The 17,939-nt window shown below is 38.6% G+C and overlaps 1 pseudogene; it reads right to left on the reverse strand.

Moving 5' to 3' along the window:
* Nucleotides 1–371: 371 nt before the first annotated feature.
* Nucleotides 372–844, reverse strand: LOC105820618 (annotated as a pseudogene).
* Between the last annotated feature and the right edge of the window lie 17,095 nt (nt 845–17,939).

Below are 17,939 nucleotides of genomic sequence, written 5' to 3' on the forward strand. Positions count from 1 at the left end.
CTCACCAACACTTGGCATTTTCTGGTTTGTTGTTGTTGTTTATGTAATAGTAATTTTAATGGTTGTGAAGTGGTATCTCATTGTGGTTTGTTTTGTATTTCTTTAATGATTAGTGATGCTGAGGATCTTTTCATGCGGTTACTGGCCATTTATATATCTTCTTTAGAAATATGTCCTTTGCCCACTTTTAATTGTGTTGTTTGCTTTTTTGTTATTGAGTTTTAACTATTCTTTATATATTCTGAATATCAATCCCTTTTTAGATACATGATTTACAAATATTTTCTCTCTTTTCATAGCTTCTCTTTTTACTTTTTTTTTTTTTTAGGTGAAAAGATATATATATTTAGAATTAGCCAGTTGGACTCGGTTTAGATGACCCCGATTTTGTTGGCAACGTCCAAAGCATGGTAATCAGGAGCCAATGGAACATATGCCTTCTTCTCTCCATCAGGCCTAATCAGGGTGTTGACCTTGGCCACGTCAGTGTCATAGAGCTTCTTCACAGCCTGTTTGATCTGGTGCTTATTGGCTTTGACATCCACAATGAACACAAGTGTGTTGTTGTTTTCTATCTTCTTCATGGCAGACTAAGTGGTCCAGGGGAACTTGATGATGGCATAGTGGTCAAGCTTGTTTCTCCTGGGGGTGCTCTTCCGAGGACATTTGGGCTGCCTCTGGAGTCGCAATGTCTTTGGCCGCCGGAAGGTGGGTGATGTATGAATCTTCTTTTTTTTTTGTGGCTGTGGACGCCTTTTAGCACTGCCTTCTTGGCCTTCAAAGCCTTTGCTTCGGATTCGGCTTTGGGAGGGGCAGGAGCTTCCTTCTTTGCCTTTAGCGCCATCTTGTGAAAAGGGTCTCTGAGGCCCGTTTCGACGGGCTTATAGCGCCAAATCTCACCAAAGACTCGCGATACTTTTTACTTAGAGCTGATTGGATAATCTGTAGAGTGGCACCCCCCAGAACGGTAGTTTAGTTTAAATTGCTCCTCTAGAGGGATCAAGCATGCGCTACCCCGCCCCTCTGAAAGCCCTAAAGCTTCTTGGGGGTTGTGGTTTTTTAAAGACACGTGTTTATTTGTTCACACCTGTGGGACAGCAGGCTGCAGTTCAGGTTTGGTCCAGGGCGCTTCCCATCTTCAACAATTTCCAGCCTCGGGGAAGACAAGGATTGCACTGTCAGGAGACAGGAACACTGCCAGCTAGAAAGAATGCCGTTAGATGGACTCCGGAAGTTGGATGTAGTTAAGTTGTAGAGCGTTAGAGCAGGATTTTGCCAGTTAACTTCTCAAACAACATCTGTAGAAATTGAGGTCCAGAGAGGGATGTGGATTATCAACAACACAGTGATTTGGTGGCAGAGAAAATTGAGTCAGGAGGGGGAGAAGTATCAGAAGAGATACAAAGCTGCCACATCTGCCCCCTCTTTACCCGCGACACTGTTAATTTTATTGCGTTTTTCTGATAATACTCTTGAAGAAGTTCTATCAATATTCCAAATACCTTCCCCCCCAAAAAAGAACATGTTCCAAATACTCAGCGCAGAGATTTCTCCAGGATTCTCTAGTTCTTCCTCTGAAAAAGTTCACTCACAGCCCCCTGCCCCGAACTGGTAGTTATCTCTTTCCTGTCCCAGTCATCAAATTCAGTTTTGACACAAAGTTTCTTTTCTCCTTCCTTCCCTCCCTCCCTCCTTCCTTCCTTCCTTCCTTCCTTCCTTCCTTCCTTCCTTCGTTCTTCTTTTTCTTAGGCTTACAGGCGTGAGCCACGGAGCCTGGCCCAGAACAAGGTTCCATAATGCTCAGGTTTGCTTCTCTGAAGGGGCTGTGCCTCACCCACCCGCGCTCCATCCTTTCTGTGTTCCCCTTCCAACCTCATAGAACCGGAAATGTCCCCTTAGACAGTGAAATTGGTTGTGCCCCTTCTTCTATCCTGAAAGACTTTGTAAAAGGGAACAATTGTTCTTGGGGGAGAAGATTCCAATGGGGCTAGAGCAATGAACGCCCATACCAGAGCGGAGTCCCCGTGTTCTAGAGCGGTAACCACCTCGAAGAGCTGTGTTTCCCGGTCCACTTAGCCTTTCTTTTTCCTCCATTGAGAGAGGCAACTTGGTCTTCAGCTTTGCCATCCTCATAACTACACAGCAGCCTTAGAGGAAAAGACACCAGACTTTGGAAGTCTCTCTCCTGGATGGGCACCCCGTTCCGACCCTGGCACCCCTTTTACGCGATCCCCCCCCAATCCCCAGGGCAGAAGGGCGAATGGGGCAAGACTATGAGTCACGTCCCAGGCCTGGAGTCCAGGAGCGAAGCGCCGCCTCTCCTTGGGCCCCTTCTCTCCCCCTTTCCCCTCCCCGCGGGTTCCTGCCCTCACCAGATGGGGCATGGCCATCAATGATTGATTCCCCATCACCAGTTCGGCTGGGTAAGGATCCCCACGAAGGCGCAGTCCTGCCCCGAGGTGCAGGGGAGAGCAGCCTGGGGGATAGGCTCCAGCCTCGCTGGGGGCGGTCCTGGTGCCCGGAGAGGCGTCTGGCGGGGTGTCTTTCTACTTTCTTGATAGTGTCCTTTGATGCACAAAGTTTTTAATTTTGAAGATGTCCAGTTTATCTATTTTTTTCTTTTGTTGTCTCTGCTTTGTTATCATATCCAAGAAATCATTGCCAAATCCGATGTCATGAAGCTTTTCAATTATATTTTATTCTAAGAATTTTATAGTTTTAGCTTTAGGCTTAGGTCTTTGATCCATTTTGAGTTAATTTTTATATGCAGCATAAAGTAATGGTCCAATTCATTCTTCTGCATGTAGATATCCAGTTTACTCAGCATCATTTGTTGAAAAGAGTCTTTTCCCCATTAAATGGTCTTAGTACCTCTGTCAAAAATCATTTGGTCATATATGCAAGGGTTTATTTCTGGGCTCTTATTCTGTTTCATTGGTCAATATGTCTGTATTCATATCATTATTATATTGTTGTAATTACCGTAGCTTTGAGATAAGGTTTGAAATCGGTAAGTGTGAATCTTCCAAATTTGTTCTTATTTTTCAAGATCGTTTTCTCTATCTGGGATTACCTGAAATACCATACAACTTTCAAGATGGATTTTCTATTTATGCAAAAAATACCATTGGGATTTTGATAGGGACTATATTGAATCTGTAGATCATTATGGATACTATTACCATCTTTAACAATTTTTTTTTTTTTTTTGAGACAGAGTCTCACTCTGCTGCCTGGGCTAGAGCACTGTGGCGTCAGCCTAGCTCACAACAACCTCAAACTCCTGGGCTCAAGGGATCCTTCTGCCTCAGCCTCCTGAGTAGCTGGGACTACAGGCATGTGCCACCATGCCTGGCTGATTTTTCTATGTATTTTTAGTTGTCCAGCTAATTTATTTCTATTTTTTTAGTAGAGACAGGGTCTCACTCTTGCTCAGGCTGGTCTCGAACTCCTGAGCTCAACGATCCGTCCGCCTCGGCCTCCCAAAGTGCTAAGATTACAGGCGTGAGCCACCACGCCTGGCCTTTAACAATATTAATTCTTCCAATCCTTGAACACAATTGTGTTCCCGTTTATTTGTGTATTTTAAAAAAAATTCTTTCAGCAATGTTTTGTGGTTTTCAGTGGTTTCCTGTTAAGTTTATTCCTATTTTATTCTTTTTGATTCTATTGGTAATGTAATTGTTTTCTTAATTTCCTTTTCAGATTGTTTATTGTTAGTGTATAGAAATACAATTGATTTTTGGGTGTTGATTTTGTATCTTGCAACTTTTACTGAATTTGTTTATTAGTTGTAACAGGGATTTTTTTTTGTATGTGTGGAATATTTAGGGTTTTCTGCATATAAGACCATCTCATCTGCCAACAAAGATAATTCTACTTCTTCCTTTTCAATTTATATGCTTTTTAAAAAATATTTCTTACCTCATTGCTGTCTAAAACTTCAAATACTGTGTTGACTAGAAGTCATGAAAACAGGCATCCTTGTCTTCTTCCTGATCTTAGAGGAAAAGCTTTCAAAGTTTCACTATTGGATATGATGCTAGCTGCGGATTTTTTTATACATAGTCTTTATTATGTTAAAATAGCTTCCTTCTATTCCTAGACTGTTGAGTCTTTCTATCATGAAAGTTTGTTGAATTTTGTCAAATGCTTTTTTTTTTTTACATCAAATGAGCTGATCCTGTGTGGGTTTTGTTTTTCATTCTTTTAATGTGATGTATTACATTGATTTTTGTATGTCCAACCATCCTGGCATTTGAGGAGTCAATCCCAGTTGGTCCTGGAGTATAATCCTTTTAATATGCTGTAGAATTCAGTTTGTTTATATGTTTTTCTGAGGATTTTTGCATCAGTATTCATCAGGGATATTGGTCTGTAGCTCTCTTTCCTTGTGGTGCTTCAACCTGGCTTTGGTATCAAGGTTATGCTGGCCTCATAGAATGTTATCTGGAAGTATTCCCTCTCTTCAATTTTTTTAAAGAGTTTCAGAAAGATTGTTAATGCTTTTTAAGTATTTGATAGAATTCACCTGTGAAGCTATCTGATCTAGGGTTTTTCTTCGTGAAGAGGTTTTGATGACTGATTTAATATGTCTACTAATTAGAGGTCTCTTCATATTTTTTAGTTCTTCATGATTCAATATTGACACTTTGTGTGTTTCTAGGAATTCCATCTCGGTTATCCAATTTGCTGGCACACACTTGTTCATATTATTCTTCTATAATCCTTTTTATTTCTGTAATATTGATAGCAGTATGCTCACTTTAATTTTACATTTAAATAATTTGCATCTTCTTTTTCCCTTAGTGAATCTAGTCTATTTTGTTGATCTTTTTGATGACCAACTTTTGGTTTTATTGATCTCTCTATTATTTTTCTGTTTTTGTTTTACTTCCACTGTAATCTTTACTAGTTCTCTCTTTCTGCTAACTTTAATTGTTATTTTTTTTCTAGTTCCTTACAGTGTAAAGTTAGATTGTTAACTTGAGATCTTTCTCTTTTTTTTTGATGTAACCATTTACAGTTATAATTTCCCTTCTTAGTAGTGCTTTCACTGTATCTTGTGAGTCTGATACTTTCTGTTTTTGTTTTTATTTTTCTCAATCTCTTTTATAATTTCCCTTGTGATTTCCTCTTTGACTTAATGGTTGTTTAAATATTCCTTTTTTAAATCTTTGAATATTTTCGGCATCTGCTGTTAGTTTTCATTTTAATTCCTGAAAATACAAACCAAGATCATAAAGATGTGATCCTATATTGTATTCTAAATTTAGAAGTTCAGTCATGATTAAACAAAAGAAACATACAGATGTCGTTTTAGTAATCACCTCTTTGGACTAACTTTTTGTAGGGGCCAGGGGAAAACTTCCTCATTACCCTCTCAAAGTTTGTGGAAAGTCATCCGACAGCAGGTAGATTAATAGGAGAACAGGTACACAGATTGTATTTTAATATGCGTAGCATGGGGGCATTGCAGGAGAATGAGTATCCAATAAGTCAGTGGGGCACAGATGCTTATTCATACACCCTTCTTCACAGGGGAGGCAAGATGGGTTTCTTCAAAACCAAGTTGGCTGGCTTCAGCTTATAGAGCCTTGGGAAAAAGGAAGATTTAATTTTTAGTGATTGTAAGTCAAAAATGTGAGAACCAGTGAGCTGGAATATAATAACATATTTTTGTGAAATATAACTTTTCTCTCTTCATTCTGCCATTTCTACCAAGAATCAATCCCAATAAGACCAATTTATTTGCAAAATAAGTTTTAGTCTTATTATTCTTGGCCTGATTATTTACATAAGGAGCAGTAAGCATAGTGATTTATCATGTAGGCCTTTTTTTTTGGAGACAGAGTCTCTGCCCAGGCTGGAGTGCAGTGGTGCCATCATAGCTCAGTGGAACTTCTGACGCCTGGGCTCAAGTGATCCTGCTGCCTCAGCCTCCTGAGTAGTGGAGTAGCCACCATGCCCGGCTGATTTACAGAGGCTTTTTAAAGTTGGCTTCCCTTTCATAAAGAATCTCAGATTTGCGACATCACAATGTTAGTTTGAGGTCAAAAAAACTTAATTTTAGATTTTGAAATATGATTGTAGTAAGCCTGTAGAATATGTCAAAGGTTTAAAACACTTGATCAAAATAGGAGCACAGGTCAGTTAAAATAATAGTTATTCATTTGGCCAAAATCATAATCAGAAGATTTCAAAAAGCAAAAACCTTTACTCTTTAGTATAAGGTGACTCAGTTTCCAAATACTCAGAAGACCCAATAAAGACATCAGACAACATGAGGCACATAAAAGCTTTTTCTCTCCCTTTTTTATTAATTTACTCAAAAAATGAGCAAAATATTTTATTATTTTTATCAATACTTACATGAAAATCTTGTTTACATGATTGAATACCAAACATTAGTTTAGTGTACTCTTAATACTAAAGCTAATTTTAATAAAAACTTATAAACAAATCTATCCAATCTCAGTCAGTTTTGGCCACACAAGTAAAATTTCCATAAACTTTCTATAACCTGTTATAAGTTTTTTCACATTCTTTGACTTTTGCAAACTTTTTATATCTATTTTGTTTTATCTGTATCATTTTTTCCCTGCATTCACTTATTCTTAAACTACCTTAAAATCACCTCTAAACTAGACAAAATTAATTTTACTTTAACAAAACCACCTCCTCATGCCTTCCTTATAAACTTTCTTACCAAAAACATATCTTGCCTTTTTGGGTACACTTTGCATACAGAATTGTTTCCCTTTCTTTTAATAGTTTTAATTACATATATTAACCATAATTTTAACTAGTATCTTAATTTTTACTGAAAACCTAGGAAGTAACTTTTTTATACCAGTATTAAATGAAAATCATTTTATAACTTTTAAAAACATGTTTCCTCAATTTTTTAAAGTTTATCAACAAATCTAGATATATTTAGCTTTTCTGCACCATACCACATAAAAGTAAGATTTCAAACTATACAAACTTAAACTCATGCTTAATAATAAATGTTTCAGTGTTTTAACTTAGAAATGACTCAGACATTTCATGATTATTTATTACTTAATTTAACATAAAATGATTTCAAGGTGTTAAATTACTAAAAAGATTTTTGAAACTATTATAAGTGTATCTACAAACATTTACTCCATTCGCATTTACCTAATTTACTAGTTTTTAACAATTGTGTTTGAATTTCTTGTGGAAAACAAAGCTAGTCATTTAAGTTGTTTTTTCTTTTTAAAATGCAAAACCAGGCCAACGCCGAATCAGCCAGTCTTGTCTTAACCAAGGCCTTTAAGATATTGGGCGTGGGTACCCTCCCCAATGTCCCCCCAACAGTTGTCCTGTGTCTAAATACCCACATGGCACGCAGGATGGCTATGAAAAGCAGGGTCCATCTAGGTCCTGGATTTACACACCAAGTGTAGAGCCCAGGACAGAGAACACAACTGTGAAGACAATGCCTGGAGGATTCTACCCCTCCTATCATGGTCAGAAGGCAGAGCTGGATGAGGGAGGACAGCGCCATATTGGGCTTGGCTCTTCCTAGTGGCTGTGGACACACTTATGTCCCCAGGCTTCACCATGATCACCTGTCTAAACCTCAGAATAGAAGCTCAAAACCAAAGACATAGGCTCGCACCCAGATGTATGCAAGGCTTTACAGGAGCCCAGCAGCCAGCCCTAGTAGTTTTACCTCACGGAAAAATCAAGCAAGCATCAAAAATGTCACAGAAGCAACAATTTTATGCCCTTAATACATTTAGTAGAGACAGCATAAACCTGTCTGACCAGTAGCTCTAGGCAAAAATGTATAAATGAAATTCTGAAGACATTTTTATTTTATTTTACCAGCAACTTTAAAACTAGTTTTATTTACCAAAGATTACTAAAGTCACATGAATTCGATAGGCATTTAGACTTCTTTACTTAATTTATGAGTGTTTGTTTTTAAATCAATTTGTTACCATTAGGCATATACAAACACATGTATAGACATACACATACATGTAGACATAAAGACAACACACACATGCCAAGGAGATCAGGGGGCTCAGTGCAAAAGGAAACAGAACTTGAGACCTGAGGAGAACCTGCCCATAACCCTTGGGTTTCTGTGAGGAAGGCAGAGAACCTCCCCACAAAAAGATTTTTTTTTTTTTTTTTATTTCTCAAGAGGTCTCAGGGTCACCAGAAGTCCCTTCTAGATCCCTTCATATGGTCCTGAAGGCAGCAAAAAGAAGTGGAAGTAAATGGAAAAATAAGTCTTAGAAGAGCCAATTTGGGGAGATTTTAAGCTTTCTTAAAAGTTTATATTTTTCAGAGAACAGCTGCTTCTGTGTGTGCTGGTGTCCAAGGGCCTGCAGTCAGCACAGCAGGGCGCCATATTCAGGGTGTCAGTTTCTAAGCCCCAATACACCCTTAGAAATTTTTGTAAGACAGACTGTTCTAAAACAGAATTGTTCATATGACTTTTTAAAAGATAGTTTCCATGCAATAGAACGACATATTGGCAGTTTGGCAATTCTTTGCTTTTTTATTTTATTTATTTTCCATTGAATATTTACAGGCTCCGGTACAGATTGAGTTAATTGACTATAGTCTTTTTTCCCATTGATCACATTCGACAGTGGACAGAATACAAAAGTAAACTACTTATAACTCAAAGTGATATCAAGTAGATTGAGGACTAAAGTCAAAATTTGAATAATGATGCATAGGAGATGGAGGTTTGCAATTTTATTTTTTTCTCCCCTTGTCTCCTGATTATGACCCCCAACTGGTCCAAATCCTAGAACGGTTCAATAGATGTTGAGTAAAAAGGTCTTCTCTCTAGTCAGAAGACTGAAAAATTTATTCTTGCATGTTGGAAATTGTGTATGGGAGGGGGATCTCCGTTTTTCTTTTTTCTCTTCTTTCCTCTCCTTGCCCTACTCTGAAGCCAGCCATAGCCATGATACAGGACTGCCATGGAGATGACGCACAGGCACCTCACGCCCTGACCGAAGGATGCCCGGCCAGCGGAACTAGGAGAAGGTGCCAGAAGTGGAAGGCTGTGGGAAGAATGCACATTGTATTCCTCTCTCTTCTAGCAACACCACACTCCAAAGCCAACTCCAGTCAGGCACGATTGCACATCCATGCAGAAGGCTAAAGCTCTGAACTAACGCCATCTGTCTAAACAAAGAAACTGGACAAAAGGCCCCTGGGGCATCCATGCATGTGGAAGAAATCAGAAAGAGAAGAGCACTAAAGAATGCATCTTCTAATTCTGGGATGAACTAATGTAAATTCTGGGCTCTTATCCCGAGCAGTGCACACAGATCCAAAGAAGTATATTAAATATTTCCACAACTGAAATATGACGTAGATGACTTCCTAAATCTCAGACTAAACCTTGTGTGATGGCTCATGCACCAGGCAGACCCAAATAGCGTAGAAAAAGCTCTGAAAGCTGAACTGACATTGAGTTATTGCCCACAGAAGATGAGACAGAACTTCAGTCTGAACCTAACAGCTTGATGGCTTATTCAAACACAAACAAGAAATCATCATTCACTTGGAAGATTTTAACAGGATCTAGAATATTGCAACATGTTATTAAAAATATTAAAGATATAATCCAAAATTACATGGCATTCAGAGAATCATGAAAATATGACCAAAATTCAAGGAAAAATACAATCAATTGATGCCAATCCTGAGAGCAGACACATTATAACCATCTTCCATGAGGTAAATGTGAATATTCTTAAAGTTAATGAAAAGATAGACATTCTCATCAAAGAAACTAAAAAATATAAACCAAAGGCAAAATTACAACATGTAGCACAAAATAAATGCAATGCCTGAAATTCAAAACAATCTATATTGGCTCAATAGCAGAATGAAGATGACAGAGGAAAGAGTCAGTGAGTTTAGGGAAAAATCAATAGAAATCATCCAATCTCAACAACAAAGAAAAAAAGTCATTTGAAAAGAAAAAGAAAAAAGCACTATAGGGTCTTAGGGACTCATGAGACAATATGAAAACATTCATGTCATTGGCCCCAGAAAAGAAAAAAAGAAATTGATGCAGAATAATACATTTGCAGATATAATGGCTGAAAACCTTCAAAATTTGATGAAAAACATACATTAGCAGATTCAAGAAGCTCAAACAGTGTAAACTCAAAGAAAAGTACATATGATAATGAAACTGCTGAAAATCAAAGATAAAAAAAATCTTCAAAACATTCAGAGAAAAAGGACACGTTACATTTAAGAGAACAATGATTCCTGTTATTGCAGGTTTGCCATGAGAAACTATGGTAGTCAGACAGCCACAGAACATTAAAGCCCAGAAACAACTGCCAGATCAGACTTCCACCACCAGTAAATGTCTCCTGCAGGAATGCATGTGAAATACAGACATTCTCTGATAAGGAAATTGGGAAAATTTCTCAACAGCAAACCTGCTCCAACAGAAGTGCTTAGGAAGTTTTATAGGTTGAAAGAAAAGTATTCCAAAGAGATACATGAAAGTTCAGGGATGAAGGAGGAGGAACAGAAATACAGAGTGCCTTCCCCGGTCCGGTTGTGGGGTTACTTGACCTGATGCTTGGGGGTAACACTAGAATTACGGAGATTGCACAGAGCTGTTTGCCCCAACTTTGCCTCCCCTCCAGGAAAGACTTTAATAACATCTGCTACCGACGGAGGTTTTCTGCCTGGTGCAGTATAGAGATGGGAACAGAGAGAACTAATTATGCCCAGAAGATGGCTATCTTCGATGACAGGGATTTTAACATGACCGAAAGTCCCAGAAAAGGAGGGAGACAGGTGGATACAAGTCTTCTGGAAAAGGAAGCTTCAGGGTTACAGCAATGATTGCAACATAAGCTTATGCCAAGCTTATCCTTCTTCTATTGACCAACATTGCCTCCTGTCAGGCAGAAAACCTCCAGGCAGAAAACCTCCGTCGGTAGCAGATGTTATTAAAGTCTTTCCTGGAGGGGAGGCAAAGTTGGGGCAAACAGCTCTGTGCAATCTCCATAATTCTAGTGTTACCCCCAAGCATCAGGTCAAATACCCCCACAACCTGACCGGAGAAGGCACTCTGTATTTCTGTTCCTCCTCCTTCATCCCTGAAGTTTCACGTATCTCTTTGGAATACTTTTCTTTCAACCTATAAAACTTCCTAAGCACTTCTGTTGGAGCAAGTTTGCTGTTGAGAAATTTTCCCAATTTCCTTATCAGAGAATGTCTGTATTTCACATTCATTCCTGCAGGAGACTTTTACTGGTGGTGGAAATCTGATCTGGCAGTTGTTTCTGGGCTTTAATGTTCGGTGGCTGTCTGTACCCTTGTGGCCGAGCTTTGTTCAGAAAGGCCTTGCAAGCAGCATCAGAGACTGCTGGCAATGGGTAAGGCAAAGATGGACCTAAGTCACATTATACTACAGAGCTGTAGTGACCCAAACAGCACGGTACTGACATAAAAACAAACACACAGACCAATGGAACAGAAAGAGAACCCAGCAATAAGTCCACCCATTTATAGTTAACTCATTTTCAACAAAGGTATCAAGAACATATACTAGGGAAATGACAGTCTCTTTAATAATGATGCTGGGAAAACTAGATATCCGTATGCAGAAGAATGAAACTAGACCCCTATTTATTCCTATTATTAATATAAGAGTCAAAGCAAAATGAGTTGAAAACTTAAATGTAAGACCTGAAACTATCAAAGTACTAGCAGAAAAAATTGGGGCAATGCTTCAGGACAAGAATTTCTCGAATAAGACCTCAAAAGCACAGGAAACAAAAGCAACAATTGACAAATAGTATCAAATCAAGCTAAAAAAGCTTATGCACAGCAAAGGAAACAACCAACAAAGTGAAGCGACAACCTAAGAGAATGGGAGAAAATATTTGCAAATTATTCAACTGACAGGAGATTGATAACCAGGATATACAAGGAACCCAAACAGCTCAATAGCAAAAAGGCAAATCATCTGATTAAAAAATGGGCAAAAGATCTGAACAAACATTTCTCAAAAGAAAACATACAAATGGCCAACAACTATGTGAAAAAATTCTCAACATCACTAATCATCAGGGAAATGGAAATGTAAACCACAATGAGATATCATCTCATCCCAGTGAAAATGACTATTATCGGAAAGACAGAAAATAACAAAGGTTGGCTAGGATGCTGAGAAAGGGGAATGCTCGTATACTGTTGGTGGGAATGTGAATTAGCACAGCAACTATAGAAAACAGTATGGAGTTTCCTCAAAAAACTAAAAATAGAACTAGCATATGATCCAGCAATCCTGCTGCTAGGTATATATCCAAAAGAAAGGAAATCAGCATGTTGAAGAGAGAGCTATACTCCCGTATTTATTGCACCATTACTTACAACAGCCAAGACATGGAACAGCAGGTGAATGGATAAAGAAAATGAGGTACATACGTATACACAATGGAATATTATTCCAACATAAGAAATGAAGTCCTGTCCTTTGCAGCAGCATGGATAGAACTGGAGAACATTATGTTAAGTGAAATAAGCCAAGCACAGAAAGACAAATATCACATGCTCTCTCACTCAATGCGGGAATGAGAAAAATTAATCCCATGGAGGTAGTGAGTAGAATGGTGATTACCAGAGGCTGGTATGGGTAGTGGGGAGGTGGGGATAAAAAAACGTTGGTTAATGCATGCAGAAATACAGTCAGATAGAGGAAATAAGATCTACTGTTCAGTGGCACAAGGAGTTAACAATAATTTTTTGTATACTTCAAAATAACTAGAAGAACAGATTTGGAATGTTCCCAACACACATACATGATAAACGTTAGAAGGTGAGGATGTCCCAGTTGCCCAGATTTGATCATTACAAATTGTATGCTTGTATCCAAATATCATGTGTATTCCTTAAATATGTACAGCTATTATGTCTCCATACAAATTAAATATAAAAAATTTATACAAGTATTTACCTGGGTATACACTTGTATATCAGCAATGTATCTGAAGTTAAAACTTTCAAATGGTTTTCCCCTTACATTTTCCTGAGAGTTGAAGTCTTTTAGTCCTTTTATCTTTAACTGTAAAAGAGGATTTAGTAATAAGGACCTCCTCCAGGTAGGGTAGGTAGGGCCAAATGAGACAATGTTGTTAGAACACATGATTCTCCTCCATACTCATCCCACAGATGCTGGTAAACTCTCTCCTCTCTTTCCTGATTATTGCCTTTAAGAAGAACCAGCTGAGAGTCCTGGTTGTGGGGCAGTGATTCCCCAGCACTTCATATACTACAGGGATCCATACTTTCACTAATTTCCATAAATAAGAATAAATAAATTCCACTGGGAATGGCAATGGCTAGATGGGATGGATGTTACTAAACCAACAGAAAAGTTAATGTTTTTGTACCTAGATTTATGTCTAGAACACAAAGTTCTGAAGATTTATGGTAATTGTTAATGCACATGATGTTTTGGTACCCATTTAATCAAGATATTTTTAAATTCTTTTCCAAATTGTGAATAATTTCAGGTTAGCAATAAGAATAGTATAGAACAGCATAAATAGAATGTCATATTGCTTCAGATATATTTTTAAGTAATGAAATATCACACAGTTTTCAGAACACTATAGACTTATACGAAATAAATCATTATAGTGAGTTGAAGCCCCATATATCTCCCTTATTCCATAGAGGAAAGCATTATTGGGATTTTAATGTCTCATTATCATGCATGATTTTATTCTTTTGCTACTACCAATATTGGATCCATTAAAAACTACACAGTATTGTTTTACAGATTTCATACATTTTTTGCAGGTATTTTTTATTCAGCATTATGTTTTAAAGAATAACACAGGTTAATGGATATAATTCTAAAGCATTTATTTTTTTTATTGTTGAATTGTATTTCCTTATATTGTAATTTATGACCATTTATATAGTTTTTAGTTTTTTACTGAAGTAAATATATATGTGTTTACTGTGCACATCTGTGAGATTTCTCCTTTGGCAATGTTTTTCATACTATGCATTATGACCAATTAGAGGGTTGAGTCTCATTAATAAATTATAAAATTCATACAATGGATTAGGACAAACTTTTTTTAAAGAGTGAAATAGGATAGAATGGAATGGAACAGAATAGAATAGAATAAAAAATTTCAAGGTGTACCATACATACTGTATTTACGTACAAAGGTAAATATAGTTTAATAAAACTTTTGTTTCTTTTGTTTCACTGATGTGTGTGTGTGCATATACTAGGCCCCATGTAAAATATTTTTACTTACTATGGCTGTGGTCAAAATGTATGAAAATAACTCCTATAATTTACTTACATAAAAGGAGAATTCCTGGTTTTTGGTATGAATATCTTTAGCTTTACTAGACATTTTTGAATCACCTTCCAAATTGATTATCTACAATAATTCTTCCCCTAGCATTTTTTAAACATTTCCACATATCCACATTAACATTTTGGTATTTTCAAACATTTCAAAATATTTTTTTTCTTAGAGTAAAATATGCATACAGAAAAGCACACCTATAATGTACAACTCAATTCATTTTTATAAACTTAACTTACCTGTGAAAATAGGTAATTCTCTCTGGTGGCAGATAGCTGGCTAATGAGAAAGGGCCTATAGACCTTGTTAACAAAACAGTGAACAATAGCCACAGTCTGTTGCCTACATGTGCCTTTCCAAGTGTGGGAATAGATTGTTGGTGACATTGTCTGGGGAGATCTTCCCATTGCTTATCATGTCAAATTATGCAAAATATTTTAATAAATATTAATAACAGAAAAATTATATAAGTTTGACATGCCAGGTAGCAAGTAGGGCATAATAATCTTCAATTTTTGCCACATGAGTAATTCAGCACAGTCTCTCAACCACCAGGAAGTAAAGAAGCATGAAAATATACCAAATCTATTATCCCTATTAATTTAGGGGAGGGGATTTTAAAACACATCCCTATTAATTTTTGGCCGGATGTTTGGTATACCGTTATCCTTCAGCACCAAGTATTGGAACACTCGGCAACCTCATCAGCATGTCCTAATCCCGTGCCAGTCATCAGTTCAGAGGAGAGTGAAACTATTTCCCCCAGAACTTGTTAGGAAAATAGCCTGGTCCTCCTATGTCTGTGAGTTTCAGCAGCTGAAGAGATTTTGCATAAGCTTAGACAATCTAAGTTCTGGTGGAAGCCATACAAATAAAATTTACCTCTCAGATCTTTCCTCTTAAAAAAAAATTCTGAGGGCCCAAGAATGCTCCTAAACCCTCTCTGTGAATTTGAGAGAATGCATTGCATGGAGCGGCTTTCAGACACAAAGCCCAGCCTGGTGAAATGTGTCACTGGGACACAGCTGCTGTCGGCAAAGGTGTCCCATTTACCTGAACGAGCCTTGGTCAGAAGAGAAATTATGAGGCTTCCCATTTGAAGTGGATCATATGAATTTATTTATTTTTTATTAAAGTAAGGGTAAGGTGACTATTCCTGGGGGATCCTGGCTTAGCATTGCATTGGTTGATATTTCATTTTATCTTCTCCCTTCGCTAATAATAAAAGACCACCAGGATCAAGGTAGGGTAAATCAACTTCACTAGAAAATCAAAATAGCAAAATTGAAATTGAGCTCATGAGCTTATCAGTAGCCTCTTAAGGAGACTGTTTACCTGAGATGGCGGTAGTGGTGGTTGGTGGCAGGTTCTTGGTCTACTATTTGGTAATGGGGTTCTATTTTCTTGTCCTAATATACATTTCATTTAATAGGTTCTATACTTAAATCCCAAAATTGGACTGGGAATAATCTCCTAAAAAAACTGTGAGAAGTTTCAATGTTTTAAGAAATTTATTTTAGTTTGTTTATGTGTGTGTATATTATGGGATATACTTTTAGTTTGTAGAATCACTGAAAAGTCTTTAAACCATATACAAGACAATGAAGATATTTCCTAACTTTTCTAAAAAATTTGATAAAATGTAGATGTCTATTGTAATTATACTGTTTATCAAGGAGAGAAGGAGTGAGTGTCTGCAACTGAGCAAGAGTGGGCTTTATTTATTCATACGAATTTATTTTCGATGTTGTAAGCACTTGGTTTCAATATTAGACATATGGTCAGATTTAGCACCTCTGGTAAGGTACTTCGATAATCTTCAAATCCCAACTTTTTAGTGACACCAAAGCAGCAATTCTGGTAGAAAGACGGACAATATATTTTTAACCATTTTACTTTAATCTAATGGGAAAGTGCACAAAGTTTGCTTGATGTGTCCTTCTGAGCCCTTGTGTGTACAATGATCCCACAGTAAGTGCAATTTTTAAAAATTTTGTTTTATTTATTTGGTTTTCCCTCAATGGACAGGTATAGACTATATTAAAAATGATTATTTGGTATGAGAATATGACGAAACCTGTGATGAAAAACTTGCTCCAGACTTAGCCACCATTGGCAGTATTGTTTTTTGGCCTGTGTATGTGTTTGCAAGTGTTATAACACTATTATTAATTTTGAAATTAATGCCATACATATAGCCAAGTCTGTCCCCTCAGTCATATCTCTAAATATATGCCACAATTTATCTCTTAAATTGCAGTCGTGATATAGACATCCCGAAAGCTAATAAAAGACTACAGATTGAAACTGTCAAGCCGTTTGAGGCTTGAGGTCAAAGCATTTCGCTGCTGCAGGGTCAACACGAGGAGGCGGCCTCTGCTATCGTTCACGGCAGGGAAGATAACAGTCAACACAGCGGCGCCCCGGGCACCCCACGATTCGGCTAAGGCCCCGAAGTGGCCAGCGTCCCCATCACCTCCGAGACGTCTGAAGATCTGGTGCTGCCTTATGACTCCTTATGACCCCTGAGACCCCGGTGCCTGCGCCTCCCAGCCCTCCTTGGGGGACGTGGCAGAGTCACCTCGGCCTCCTCAGATGAGGGGGGTCGTCGTCCTCGTCACCCTGCGGCTCGTGTCTTACGGTGAACTCTGGGAGCGCGAGGGGCGCGTTCCTCGGGTTTGGGATCTGCCGATGCGGGATGAGGGACAGAGACGCTGACCGGGAGGTCTGTGACGAGAGAGAAAGGGCTTACGCTACGCGTCTCCAAAATCGTCCCCATAGTGAGTATCCTGATGTTTTATAAACCTAAACCTCTCTCACGTGTTCGGTGGGGATTTATCCGTATAATTTTATATGGCTTCCTTTTTGTCAGAGAGGAGGGTGGGGAACCTGTGGCTTCAGGGTCACACGTGGCCTCAGGGACCCTTGCGTGCAGCCTTTTAAATCCTTTCGGCAAAGGGATTTGTTCGGTGAAGTTTGGATTCGGAGGAGGGGTCACACTTGGGGCTCTGCAGCGCCGCAGAGTCCCTACCCTTGGATCGGTCCCAAGGCAGAGGCTGCAGAACTTCTAGATATATATTTTTTTCCTAATTTAACGCAGAGAAGCAGAGCTCAGTAGTGATGAATTGTTAAAATGGACCATGCGGGTAGCAAACGCTATCCGAGGCCTGGACCGAAGGACGCTAAGGTCTGTCCCTGAGGCTCGCGCGCCACCTTGTGGTCCCGGCCTGTACTGAGGCTGACGTGCGCCTTCGCAGCCGCGTTTCCAGTCTCAGAGCAGAGTGAGAAAGAAACGTGTCTCGTGTCTCAGGCCCGTCTGGATTTGATGTTCACAGGTCACGGGATTTTTCCATCCAGAGAAAGAGTCATCAAAGTAGTGTTGTTTGAGGAATACAAGTTTGGTATATTTTTTTTTTTTTTGAGACAGAGTCTCACTTGGTTGCCCTGGCTAGAGTGAGTGCCGTGGCGTCATCCTAGCTCACAGCAACCTCACACTCCTGGGCTCAAGCGATCCTCCTGCCTCAGCCTCCCGAGTAGCTGGGACTACAGGCATGCGCCACCATGCCC

The sequence above is a fragment of the Propithecus coquereli genome, unplaced genomic scaffold (genome assembly GCF_000956105.1).
Source record: "Propithecus coquereli isolate 6110/MARCELLA unplaced genomic scaffold, Pcoq_1.0 Scaffold530, whole genome shotgun sequence".
NCBI classification, from domain to species: Eukaryota; Metazoa; Chordata; class Mammalia; order Primates; family Indriidae; genus Propithecus; species Propithecus coquereli.